General features: G+C 42.9%; 1 pseudogene; it reads right to left on the bottom strand.

Moving 5' to 3' along the window:
• Positions 1-10,658: 10,658 nt before the first annotated feature.
• LOC111154061 lies at positions 10,659-11,446 on the bottom strand (annotated as a pseudogene).
• Between the last annotated feature and the right edge of the window lie 690 nt (positions 11,447-12,136).

The following is a 12,136-nucleotide window of genomic DNA, read 5'->3' as shown; positions in this document are numbered from 1 at the left end:
GGCACCCCAGCAGAGTCGAAGGGCCTGGGCCAAGTGTGGCACACTGGGCAGAAGACAGAAGGTCCAAAGGAGACTGTCCTGTTACCCGAAACCTACACCTGCCGCTCTGCCTGCCACCAGCCCTTTTCCTGTATCAGGAAGGTCACAGCCCGAGGCCCAGCCCATCCCCCCAGGCGGGCTCACACTCCTCCACCCCAGACCCTGGAAGTCACATCAGGGTGCCCTTGCCTGCCTCATCAAGGTGAGAAACTGCTGCTCATTGCCAAGGCTGACCACACTCCCCAGAGCAAGAAGTCTTTCAGTGCTTGGCACTAGGTGACCCTAGAAGGTACTGACTTCCCTGTCCTCTGTCCCTCAGAGGGCCCCTGCTCCTTCACTAGAAAACTTCACTGCTTCCCACTCCACTGCTTTACACAAATCCAGTCACTTTTATAACCACAACTGTGCCTTCTCTGTACACCCAAACTTAGACGATAAGTCTCCTTCTGCTCCCCTCTGTTCTAGTTCCTCATCTTCACCAGGCAACACAAACACCCTGTGATGTCCTGTCAGCTCCCGGTGAGGCTCAGGACATCAGATAACAATCATATCACTCAGAAAATAATCATACCAGATGATTTCTATGAAAGCCCCTACCTCATCCTAATTCTGACCAAAACATTCTGGTTTAGAATTTTAATTTTTGCTTAAATTTTGTGACTTACTATGAATAACAGGGCCTTACTGATGTGATTTTGTGTCACCGTTATTTTTCCTATAAGGGGTGATTTTTTAAAAGCTTGTCAGTTTGGTAGGATTACATCCTATATAAACCAGAGTGACATTTTTTCCTACTAATACATATCTGATTTTACAACGTACTTAATAGAAATTCCTGTATAGCCCACTCCTCCTCTGCAAAGTGAGTTTCAGAGTTTAATTTGTTTTCTGATCAGTCAGTTCCTGTCCCCTGCACATGGTAGGGAGGGGGTCAGCACTCACACACACATCGTTTAAATGAATTATATGCAGGAACAAATGACAAAAAAGCCCCTCTATCAGATGAAGTATTTGGAGATTTTTCAGCATCTCTAGGGCACTCTAAGACTCTCCTGGTTACCTCTGAAATGCTCAGGATTTGGGAGGGATTAGAAGAAACTTGAGGATCTCTAAGAATGCAAGAAAACAATTAATGACTTGGAAAATAGGACTCCTAAAGTAGGTTAGGAGTATGGCCATAGAGTCTTAATAAGAGGCAGTTGAAAAGACAGGGAGACTTTAAGGAGCCTTTGAGTCTAGCATGAAATCATCCACATCTAATCTACTTTTTCATTCTTTTATTACTAAAATAAAACAATTGCCTCTTCCCCTTGATTTCTACTCAATGGCCCCATACTCACCTCTGTCTGCTTAGTGTTCATCAGCTCTGAGAGATCGGTCTTTGGCAGCTTCTCAGAGCTCCCCTGTCTTAATGGCCAGACCACTATAGAAGTGGGAGGAGGGGCAGTGCAGGGGAGCAGGACCAGGGAGCAAGGTAATCAACATCTACCCACCCACCACTCAATCCATGCTTCTGCATTTCCAGCCAGTACCTGCAAAGGGCCCTGCTTTATCTGTAGTGTCTCCTACATCTTCCCCATTGCAAACCCTGCAGCAAGACTTAGAGATCACTGCTCTCTCCTCACGCCCCATCATATGCACCATGTCTGCCCCTCTATGTGGTTACCTCTACCTAGATATCCTTCCCCTTCACCCAGACATACAAGCATCTCCATCAACAACTTTCTATGGATCCAGCCTCCTTCCAGGCCCTAAGGAGCAACCCTTCCTCTAAGTGCTTGCCTAGTACTGCCATAGACTGTTCCTAAAGCATTAGGCTCATGTAGAAATTTATATTTTTTTAATTTTTTATTTTTTATTTCTTTTCAGCGTAACAGTATTCATTGTTTTTTGCACCGCACCCAGTGCTCCATGCAATCCATGCCCTCTCTAATACCCGCCACCTGGTTCCCCCAACCTCCCACCCCCCGCCCCTTCAAAACCCTCAGATTGTTTTTCAGAGTCCATAGTCTCTCATGGTTCACCTCCCCCTCCAATTTCCCTCAACACCCTTCTCCTCTCCATCTCCCCTTGTCCTCCATGCTATTTGTTATGCTCCACAAATAAGTGAAACCATATGATTGACTCTCTCTGCTTGACTTATTTCACTCAGCATAATCTCTTCCAGTCCCGTCCATGTTGCTACAAAAGTTGGGTATTCATCCTTTCTGATGGAGGCATAATACTCCATAGTGTATATGGACCACATCTTCCTTATCCATCTGTCCGTTGAAGGGCATCTTGGTTCTTTCCACAGTTTGGCGACCGTGGCCATTGCTGCTATAAACATTGGGGTACAGATGGCCCTTCTTTTCACTTCATCTGTATCTTTGGGGTAAATACCCAGTAGTGCAATTGCAGGGTCATAGGGAAGCTCTATTTTTAATTTCTTGAGGAATCTCCACACTGTTCTCCAAAGTGGCTGCACCAACTTGCATTCCCACCAACAGTGAAGGAGGGTTCCCCTTTCTCCACATCCTCTCCAACACATGTTGTTTCCTGTCTTGCTAATTTTGGCCATTCTAACTGGTGTAAGGTGGTATCTCAATGTGGCTTTAATTTGAATCTCCCTGATGGCTAGTGATGATGAACATTTTTTCATGTGTCTGATAGCCATTTGTATGCTTCATTGGAGAAGACATTTGAGGAGTTCTTTATAGATCCTGGATATCAACCTTTTGTCTGTACTGTCATTTGCAAATATCTTCTCCCATTCCGTGAGTTGCCTCTTTGTTTTGTTGACTGTTTCCCTTGCTGTGCAGAAGCTTTTGATCTTGATGAAGTCCCAAAAATTCATCTTCTCTTTTGTTGCCTTTGCCTTTGGAGACATGTCTTGAAAGAAGTTGCTGTGACTGATATCGAAGAGGTTACTGCCTATGTTCTCCTCTAGGATTCTGATGGATTCCTGTCTCACGTTGAGGTCTTTTATCCATTTTGAGTTTAACTTTGTGTACGGTGTAAGAGAATGGTCGAGTTTCATTCTTCTACATATAGCTGTCCAGTTTTCCCAGCCCCATTTATTGAAGAGACTGTCTTTTTTCCACTGTATATTTTTTCCTGTTTTGTCGAAGATTATTTGACCATAGAGTTGAGGGTCCATATCTGGGCTCTCTACTCTGTTCCACTGGTCTATGTGTCTGTTTTTATGCCAGTACCATGCTGTCTTGGTGATCACAGCTTTGTAGTAAAGCTTGAAATCAGGTAACGTGATGCCCCCAGTTTTATTTTTGTTTTTCAACATTTCCTTAGCGATTCGGGGTCTCTTCTGATTCCATACAAATTTTTGGATTATTTGCTCCAGCTCTTTGAAAAATACCGGTGGTATTTTGATCGGAATGGCATTAAAAGTATAGATTGCTCTAGGCAGTATAGACATTTCAACAATGTTTATTCTTCCAATCCAAGAGCATGGAATGGTCTTCCATCTTTTTGTGTCTTCTTCAATTTCTTTCATGAGTGTTCTGTAGTTCCTCGAGTACAGTTCCTTTACCTCTTTGGTTAGGTTTATTCCCAGGTATCTTATGGTTCTTGGTGCTATAGTAGATGGAATCGATTCTCTAATTTCCCTTTCTATATTTTCATTGTTAGTATATAAGAAAGCCACTGATTTCTGTACATTGACATTGTATCCTGCCACGTTGCTGAATTGCTGTATGAGTTCTAGTAGTTTGGGGGTGGAGTCTTTTGGGTTTTCCATATAAAGTATCATGTCATCTGCGAAGAGAGAGAGTTTGACTTCTTCATTGCCAATTTGGATACCTTTTATTTCTCTTCGTTGTCTGATTGCTGTTGCTAGGACTTCTAATACTATGTTGAACAAGAGTGGTGAGAGTGGGCATCCTTGTCGTGTTCCTGATCTCAATGGGAAGGCTGCAAGCTTTTTCCCATTGAGGATAATATTTGCTGTGGGTTTTTCATAGATAAATTTGATTAAGTTCAGGAATGTTCCCTCTATCCCTATACTTTGAAGCGTTTTAATCAGGAACAGATGCTGGATTTTGTCAAATGCTTTTTCTGCATCAATTGAGAGGACCATGTGGTTCTTCTCTCTTTTCTTATTAATTTGTTCTATCACATTGATTGATTTGCGAATGTTGAACCATCCTTGTAGCCCAGGGATGAATCCCACCTGGTCATGGGAGATAATCATTTTAATGTGCTTTTGGATCCTGTTTGCTAGGATCTTGTTGAGAATCTTAGCATCCATATTCATCAGTGATATTGGTCTGAAATTCTCCTTTTTGGTAGGGTCTTTGCCTGGTTTGGGGATCAGGGTAATGCTGGCTTCATAGAAAGAGTCTGGAAGTTTTCCTTCTGCTTCAATTTTTTGAAACAGCTTCAGGAGAAGAGGTGTTACTTCTTCTTTGAAAGTTTGGTAGAATTCCCCAGGGAATCCATCAGGTCCTGGGCTCTTGTTTTTTGAGAGGTTTTTGATCACTGCTTCAATCTCGTTACTAGATATCGGTCTATTCAGGTTGTCAGTTTCTTCCTGGTTCAATTTTGGGAGTTTATAGTTTTCCAGGAATGCACCCATTTCATCTAGGTTACTCAGCTTATTGGCATATAACTGTTGATAATAACTTCTGATGATTGTTTCTACTTCCTTGGTGTTAGTTGTGATCTCTCCCTTTTCATTCATAATTTTATTAATTTGGGCTTTCTCTCTTTTCTTTTGGATTAGTGTGGCCAATGGTTTATCGATCTTATTGATTCTTTCAAAAAACCAGCTTCTAGTGTCATTGATACGTTCTACTGTATCTCTGGTTTCTACCTCATTGATCTCTGCTCTAATCTTGATTATTTCCCTTCTTATGTGTGGAGTTGGTTTGATTTGTTGTTGATTCTCCAGTTCTTTAAGGTGTAGAGACAGCTGGTATGTTCTGGATTTTTCAATTTTTTTGAGGGAGGCTTGGATGGCTATGTATTTCTCCCTTAGGACCGCCTTTGCTGTACCCATAGGTTTTGGACCGAAGTGTCTTCATTCTCATTGGTTTCCATGAATTGTTTAAGGTTTTCTTTGATCTCCTGGTTCATCCAAGCATTCTTAAGCAAGGTGGTCTTTAGCTTCCAGGTGTTTGAGTTCCTTCCGAACTTTTCCTTATGATTGAGCTCCAGTTTCAAAGCATTGTGATCTGAGAATGTGCAGGGAATAATCTCAGTCTTTTGGTATCGGTTGAGTCCTGATTTGTGACCCAGTATGTGGTCTATTCTTGAGAAGGTTCCATGTGCACTTGAGAAGAATGAGTATTCTGTTGTTTTAGGGTGGAATGTTCTGTATATATCTATGAGGTCCATCTGGTACAATGTGTCATTCAATGCTCTTGTTTCTTTATTGATTTTCTGCTTCGATGATCTATTTCTGAGAGAGGCGTGTTAAGATCTCCTACTATTAATGTATTCCTATCAATATGACTCTTTATCTTGATTAACAGTTTTCTTATGTAATTGGCTGCTCCCATATTGGGGGCATAGATATTTACAATTGTTAGATCATCTTGGTGGATAGTCCCTTTAAGAATTATGTAGGGTCCTTCTGTATCTCTGACTACAGTCTTTAGTTTAAAATCTAATTTATCTGATATGAGAATCACTACCCCGGCCTTCTTTTGAGGCCCAATGGCATGAAAGATGCTTCTCCATCCCTTCGCTTTCAGTCTGGGTGTATCTTTAGATTCAAAATGGGTCTCTTGTAGACAACATATGGGTGGGTCCTGTCGTTTTATCCAATCTGCAACCCTGTGTCGTTTTATGGGTGCATTTAGGCCATTCACATTGAGAGTGATTATTGATAGATATGTTTTTATTGACATCGTGTTAACTTTGAAGTCTTTCTTTCTGTAGATTGTCTCTATATTTTTATATAGACATACTTTATCCTCACAACTCAACTGGAAGCTTCCCAGAAGTCCATGCACTGGACACATAATTAACATTCAATAAATATTTGCTTATGTGAAGGACTGTAGCCAAGCAGTCCCTATTGGTCTCAAAAGTGGAGTAGGGGAGTTGAAAGAGGACACATGCGGGTGACATAAGAACAGCTTTAACACCTTACTACACATCTACTTCTGCTTCATCGTACTTATTCAGCATTGTGACGGAAGTTCCAGTATTCCTGAGAAGCACCTAACACAAGAACACAGAGGAGGACAGCACAGATCACCTCTGCCTACACACTGAGCTCCTCACCAGGTTCTAAAGGTACAACAGCGGTCCAGATTTCACTCCCACCAACACGTCACAGCTCCCTTCACTTGGTATACCGGAGACAGAGGCTTGTCTCACCTGCTCTTTCTCATGCTTCCCGCTGAGCTGCCTTGGGGCTTAGCCCTTCAATCTCTGGAGCTTTAGGATCACCATCCATCTCTCTTTCATGGGTTCTCTACTCTGGCTGCATGGGCCCCACCTCCAGATGGATGAAACTGATCTAGCTGGAACCCAGACATTAGTAGTTTTGAAAAGCCCTGCCTATTCCTGCCAATTAAAACCCGCTGCACCACAGACCTCCACAGTGAGCTGAGAGGATGAAAGGACTCTACCAAAGGTGTTTTGGCTACTGAGAGGAATGACAACGTACTGGTGGTACAATTTAAATGAGAAACAATATTGTTTTCCTAAAATTCAAGAGAAATAATAAGGTCTTTGCAGGAGACGCTCTCACGAGTGCACCCCAGTTCCTAGCCTAGCATCCCAGTGTCAGGTCAGCCCACCCTGTCTTCTGAAAGACAGCCTCAGCCCTCCAGCTTTTGACCCTCCCCACACTTCACCCCAAAGTTTGGTTTTAGCTTTCATCTCCCTTCTGCTCACCAGGGCAAGCCTGGAGACACTGTTCTTTCCAGGATCTGGCATATTCAATCCAGAAAAACCCTATGGGCACTTTTAGCAAGTAATTCCAGGGAAAAGACTCTCCATGTTCACTTCATGGGGACCCAGAGGAAGCTGCGGCACCTTGTGGTTTTTGCAATATTCTCAATCATACACAGGCATGCGTGCGTGCACACACACAAACACACACAAACACATACTCTTTTCCCAAATATATACAATAATTCTCAGATACAGGATTTAGCACAGCCTGAAACTACAGTCGGAAGAGAAACATTTTTCTAAAGACTATGTCATCTATAAAGAGTTTTTTTTCTGAGCACCATGAAAATCCCTGCACATTATTACACAGAATAGCTACTGGTCTTCTCTCCACTTCCAGACCACATCCAGGGGTCCATCGATGCATCAGAAACGACCGACAAAACAAAATCAAGTGGCCCTGAGGGTCACATTCATGTACCCAGAGGCCCTGAGAACATTGGCTTATCAATCCCGGCTACATGGTAGAATCACTTTGCGGGGGCGTGCTTTGAAAAGCCATCTATGTCTGAACCTAACCCAGGTCAATTCAATGAGCAGCTCTGGAGAGGAGGCCCAGGCACGACTGAGAACCACGGTTGCAAATACTTTGAAAGTAAAGTTTTCCTTACCTTACAACAGAAATTCTTAGGCATGGAGCTTGTCTCCTGGTCTCCATTAACAAAATGGGGGAACAGATGAGGTTTATTGTGGTTTCCCTCCCCTATCAAGTATTAAGCAATCCTCTGAAGAAAGGGTCAGAAATCGACGTACTTGTACTCCCAGATTCACAAAGAGGATAAAGATGCAGCCATGTAATGGGCTGAACTGTGTCCCCCCAAAATTTATGTGTTGAAGCTCTTATCCCAAGTACCTCAGAATGTGACTCTATTTGGAGACAGGATTTTTTTTTTTTTAAAGATTTTATTTATTTATTTGACAGACAGAGATCACAAGTAGGCAGAGAGGCAGGTAGAGAGAGAGAGGTGGAGGCAGGCTCCCCGCGGAGCAGAGAGCCTGATGAGGGGCTCGATCCCAGGACCCTGGGATCATGACCTGAGCTGAAGGCAGAGGCTTAACCCACTGAGCCACCCAGGCGCCCCGGAGACAGGATTTTTAAAAAGGCAATTACATTAAAACGAGATCATTAAAGTGGGCCCTAATCTACTATAACTGCCTCACAGGAGGAAATCTGGTCACAGACACACACACAAAGGGAAGACCATGGGAAGGCGCACGGAGGAGATGGCTGTCTACAAGCTTAAGGAGAGAGGTCTCAGACACCTTGATCTCGGGCTTCCAGCCTCCAGAATAGTGAAGAAAAGAAAGTCATTTATGTAGTTGAAGCCACTCAGTGTGTGGTACTTGGCTATGGCAGCCTGAGCAGATGAATACGGCCCCTTTCTTCGAAAATCTAGCAGTGAGAATCTGAGACCCCAAGATGATTCACAATGAGTTAATGGTCCTGACTCTAGGAGGCTTGGAGACTTTTTCCAGAGCGAAAAGCACATAGATAGCTCTTTTTCTGTCAGGAACACTTTCGTTGGAGTCTCACTAGAGGAGAAACACACACACACACACACATACACACACAACTATGTTTTAAGAGCCCCAAGTCACTTACATCCAGGGGCCTGAGAACACTAACTCTGTCCCCATAGGGCCTTCTGGTTCCCTCAGAGAGCCGGCTGTCCCTGCACCTTGATCTGGCAGAGGACCGGGTTCCCTGCCTGGCAGAGCCAGCCCCCTTACTCTCCGGAGTCTTTCCCATTCAGATTGTATTCTGAAGCTCCCCATGTGGGGTGTGAAATGCATGAATGCTCTCAAAACAGCGTCTTTATCCCAGAGCCTGAAACTGTGACAAAGAGGGCATCTTCACCTGTGAATGAGCTTGATTTTTTTCAGCTGCCACTGCTGGCTTCTCCAACAGAAGAACCGGCCTCTCTGCAAATGGCATCTCCAGAAGCGGTAGCAACATTCTGTAGTGAATAGCAGGCCGAGGCCACTGCGGCTACTGCTGGTTTGGGGTTTTTTTGGTTTTGTTGTTGTTGTTGTTGTTGTTGTTTTTTGGGTTTTTTTTTTTTTTGCCAGGAAATGTTTTCTTTTAGCAGGCAACTTGAAAAATGCCCTTCCAAAGAACTGAGTTGTCAGTATAAATGTCTAAATGAACCTTTATTAGAACTATAAAAAAAGGCTACTTAACATGTAATTGGACCATTCTTCCTGCTTAAACACACTGTTAAAATCATGTCAACAGCTAAGTTAGAAACCCACAGTAAAAGGCAAACATTTTATCTGCGAGCTCCACTTTATAGCCTGGTAAGATGAGATCACATCCATCTCTGTGTCTTTCAAAAGATGATGGAGAGAAATTTGCCCAGGTACCTCTACACCACTTGATTTTTTTTCCTCTCAGATTTACTGAAATTGGCTAATGGAAAAGCCACCCGAACAGGATCCTTGCACAAACGCTTGCTGTGAGCAGGATGGAGAGATGTGCTCGAGTCCCCCACACCCCAGTGTGGCTCTATTTCCATTCTCTTCCTAATTCTAATGTTGATAGAACTGTTTATTATCAACCAGTTTATAGATCTCTAGTTAATATTTGCTCAGGGCTTATGTTGATTTCTCAATACATGCAATTTTCTGGTTTCATCTTTATCTTTAAGGATTAGATTGGATTGAGGCACCTTGTAGTAATTTAGTTTTTATCTTATGCCTTACAGTTTTATGTTCTTGTAATAGCACTTGCTTTTCCTTTTTTATTTAATTAAATATATCTTATTTCACAACTACAGCATTTTTGTTTTGAGTTTATTTATTTAACAGCTGGCAGGGTGCTGGTGTTTTGTAGAGGGAACCACGCTGGGTATTTTTAGAAATTCAGAAGTTGGGGAATGCACCAGCTGAGAAGATGCAAGAAAAATCTGAACTTGGGACATGAATGCTTAGAGATTAAACTTGGATTGCTTTGGTTGCCTGATGGAGCTCCATAGATTAAGTCCTTAAAACAAAACAGAAACAAAAACAAACAGACAACAACAACAAAGTATATTTAAAAGTATGCTCAAGAAAGATGTTCCAAGGCTCTATCTTTGCCCTTCCACAGAACAGCTGGCTCTGTGCACAGGCTCAGCCAGTGAGGGAATACCAGGCATTGCTACCGCCTTAGAATTGCCTCCACATCGTCCGCAAAAGGTGCTGTAGATTTGTAAGGCTTCCCAGTTATCTGTGGCCCCAGTGACCAGTTCTATTCAACGGTCCTGTGGACACAAAATCTGGATCTGTACAAGTCATGAAGAGGTGTACGAGTACAGGTACCTCCGATGATAAGACGACTGAGGCACATGACCTGCTTCCAATATGGACCTATGGGATTCAATATACAATGGGGTCCACAGCCCTCCCTTCCACCTGCTGACCCCACCAGGCCACTTTCAGGTTTGAAGCAAGAGCTTGAAGCAACAGCAACAGCTTCACCAAAGGGGGCCTAAGGCAAGTCCACTGAGATAGCTGAGGCATAAATTTTAATTGGGGCTCAGATTTGGGGTCAGGAAAAGCTTGCACAACCCTGAGTGATGCCTCCTTAAATTTTGTGCTCCAGGTCCCGTCCTGGACTCGCTCTAGCCCTGTGTTCCCCTCTTGAATTTTTTTTTTTTTTTAACTGTCTGAACAAAAGCAACAATTTATTGGTAATGGCAATGAATGGAACATTGACAGTCTCTGGCAAGAATCAAGCAATTATCCAGGAGTTGTGGATCTGACTGCAATATGGTCTTCCAGTGTCTTCTGTACCTTATTGGCTTTCCCCTTTTTCGCCAACTACTCGTTTGAAGTCATTCATATTTATTGCCTGGACTGGAGTACCAATAAAAGTGAAGTATGAAATTCTCCTTGTTTCTTCTTCACCTTGATTGGACTGAATAAATAACAGTTATACTGTTAACATTCTGAAACTTAACAAAGTGGCACAATGCTATCTTCTTCAATATCATCTTCTGTTAGTTCCAGAGCTTGAGCTGGTTCACTTCTTTCTGTTTCTCCAAAATCCACAGATCAGGATAGACTGATAAAAATGTTTACATACTTAGGACCCTGACCATTATCTGGCCCTTGAAATTTCATGGAATAAAGCATAACCGGTTGATTAAATGACTCAGTAATAAGCAGCTGTTCATCACAATCAGATTCCAAGAAGGTCATATCTTTTCGTAAAGAGTTGTCAGATCCATGCTCATCACTTTCATTAAGACATTCACAGACAGCTTTGTTAAGAAAAGGCATTAAATCCATATAGCCTTTTGGCATACCTGTGTCCTCATTGTTTCCAGGGTCATTTTCTAAGTGCTGCTTCGTTTTTTTCTTTTAGTCCAACAGCATCTGCTCCTTGATATTGATTCATTTTCACTTTGTTTCGAAAAAACAGAAATGTAGCTGTTGCAGCCACTGACACACTCAAGGCCCCACGTAGGAAGCCACTGCAGGTCCTCAAGCTTCTGGTTGTACCTGTACCCGGGACCATTTTGAGCCATGCACCAAATGCCTGTCCTCCATCCTGACCCTCTACTCTGTGGTCTTTCCCTGAGAAGCACAATCATTCTTTCAGGTTCCCAGTTAGAAAACCCTTGGAAGGTTCACCAACCTTTCCCATTCATCCCACTGGGCCAGAAAATCTTGCTGACTCTTCTCTTCTGTGCTCTCTCTTTCTTTCTAGAGCCTCAGCTCCTGCTTTAAATCAGACTCACATCATCTTATAGCTCACTGTGCCAGACTCCTAACCAGCTCGGTGCCTGGAGGCCTACCCACCTCTGGCCCATCCTCCACACACGTGCTTTTCAAAGCATAGTCCCTGGACTAGTGGCATCAATATCACCTGGAAACCTGATAAAAATGCAAATTTTCAGACTTCGTCCCAGAACTACTGAATCAGAAACTCTGGAGGTAGGATCCAGCAATTAGAGTTTGAATCTGCTTTCATGATGCATACTAATGTTTAAGAATCATGCCTCTTGAGTACATAGATTAAGCTAAAATCTATGCTACTTTCTGACTTAAAAATCCTTCAGTGCCCCCCCGAAGATGAAAGTCAAATTCGTTGTCCTGGCTCTTCAGGTACTTTGCAATATGTCACCATTCTATTGCACATCACTCACTGTCCTGTTAGCCATAACTCAAATTTCAGCCAAGTTGTCATCCAGACTAACCCCCTGAG

Source organism: Enhydra lutris, unplaced genomic scaffold, assembly GCF_002288905.1.
Source record: "Enhydra lutris kenyoni isolate GAN:26980312 unplaced genomic scaffold, ASM228890v2 scaffoldscaffold35, whole genome shotgun sequence".
In the NCBI taxonomy this organism is placed as follows: domain Eukaryota; kingdom Metazoa; phylum Chordata; class Mammalia; order Carnivora; family Mustelidae; genus Enhydra; species Enhydra lutris.
Note: the sequence above shows the minus strand (reverse complement) of the source record. Positions and strands in the feature narration are given on the sequence as shown.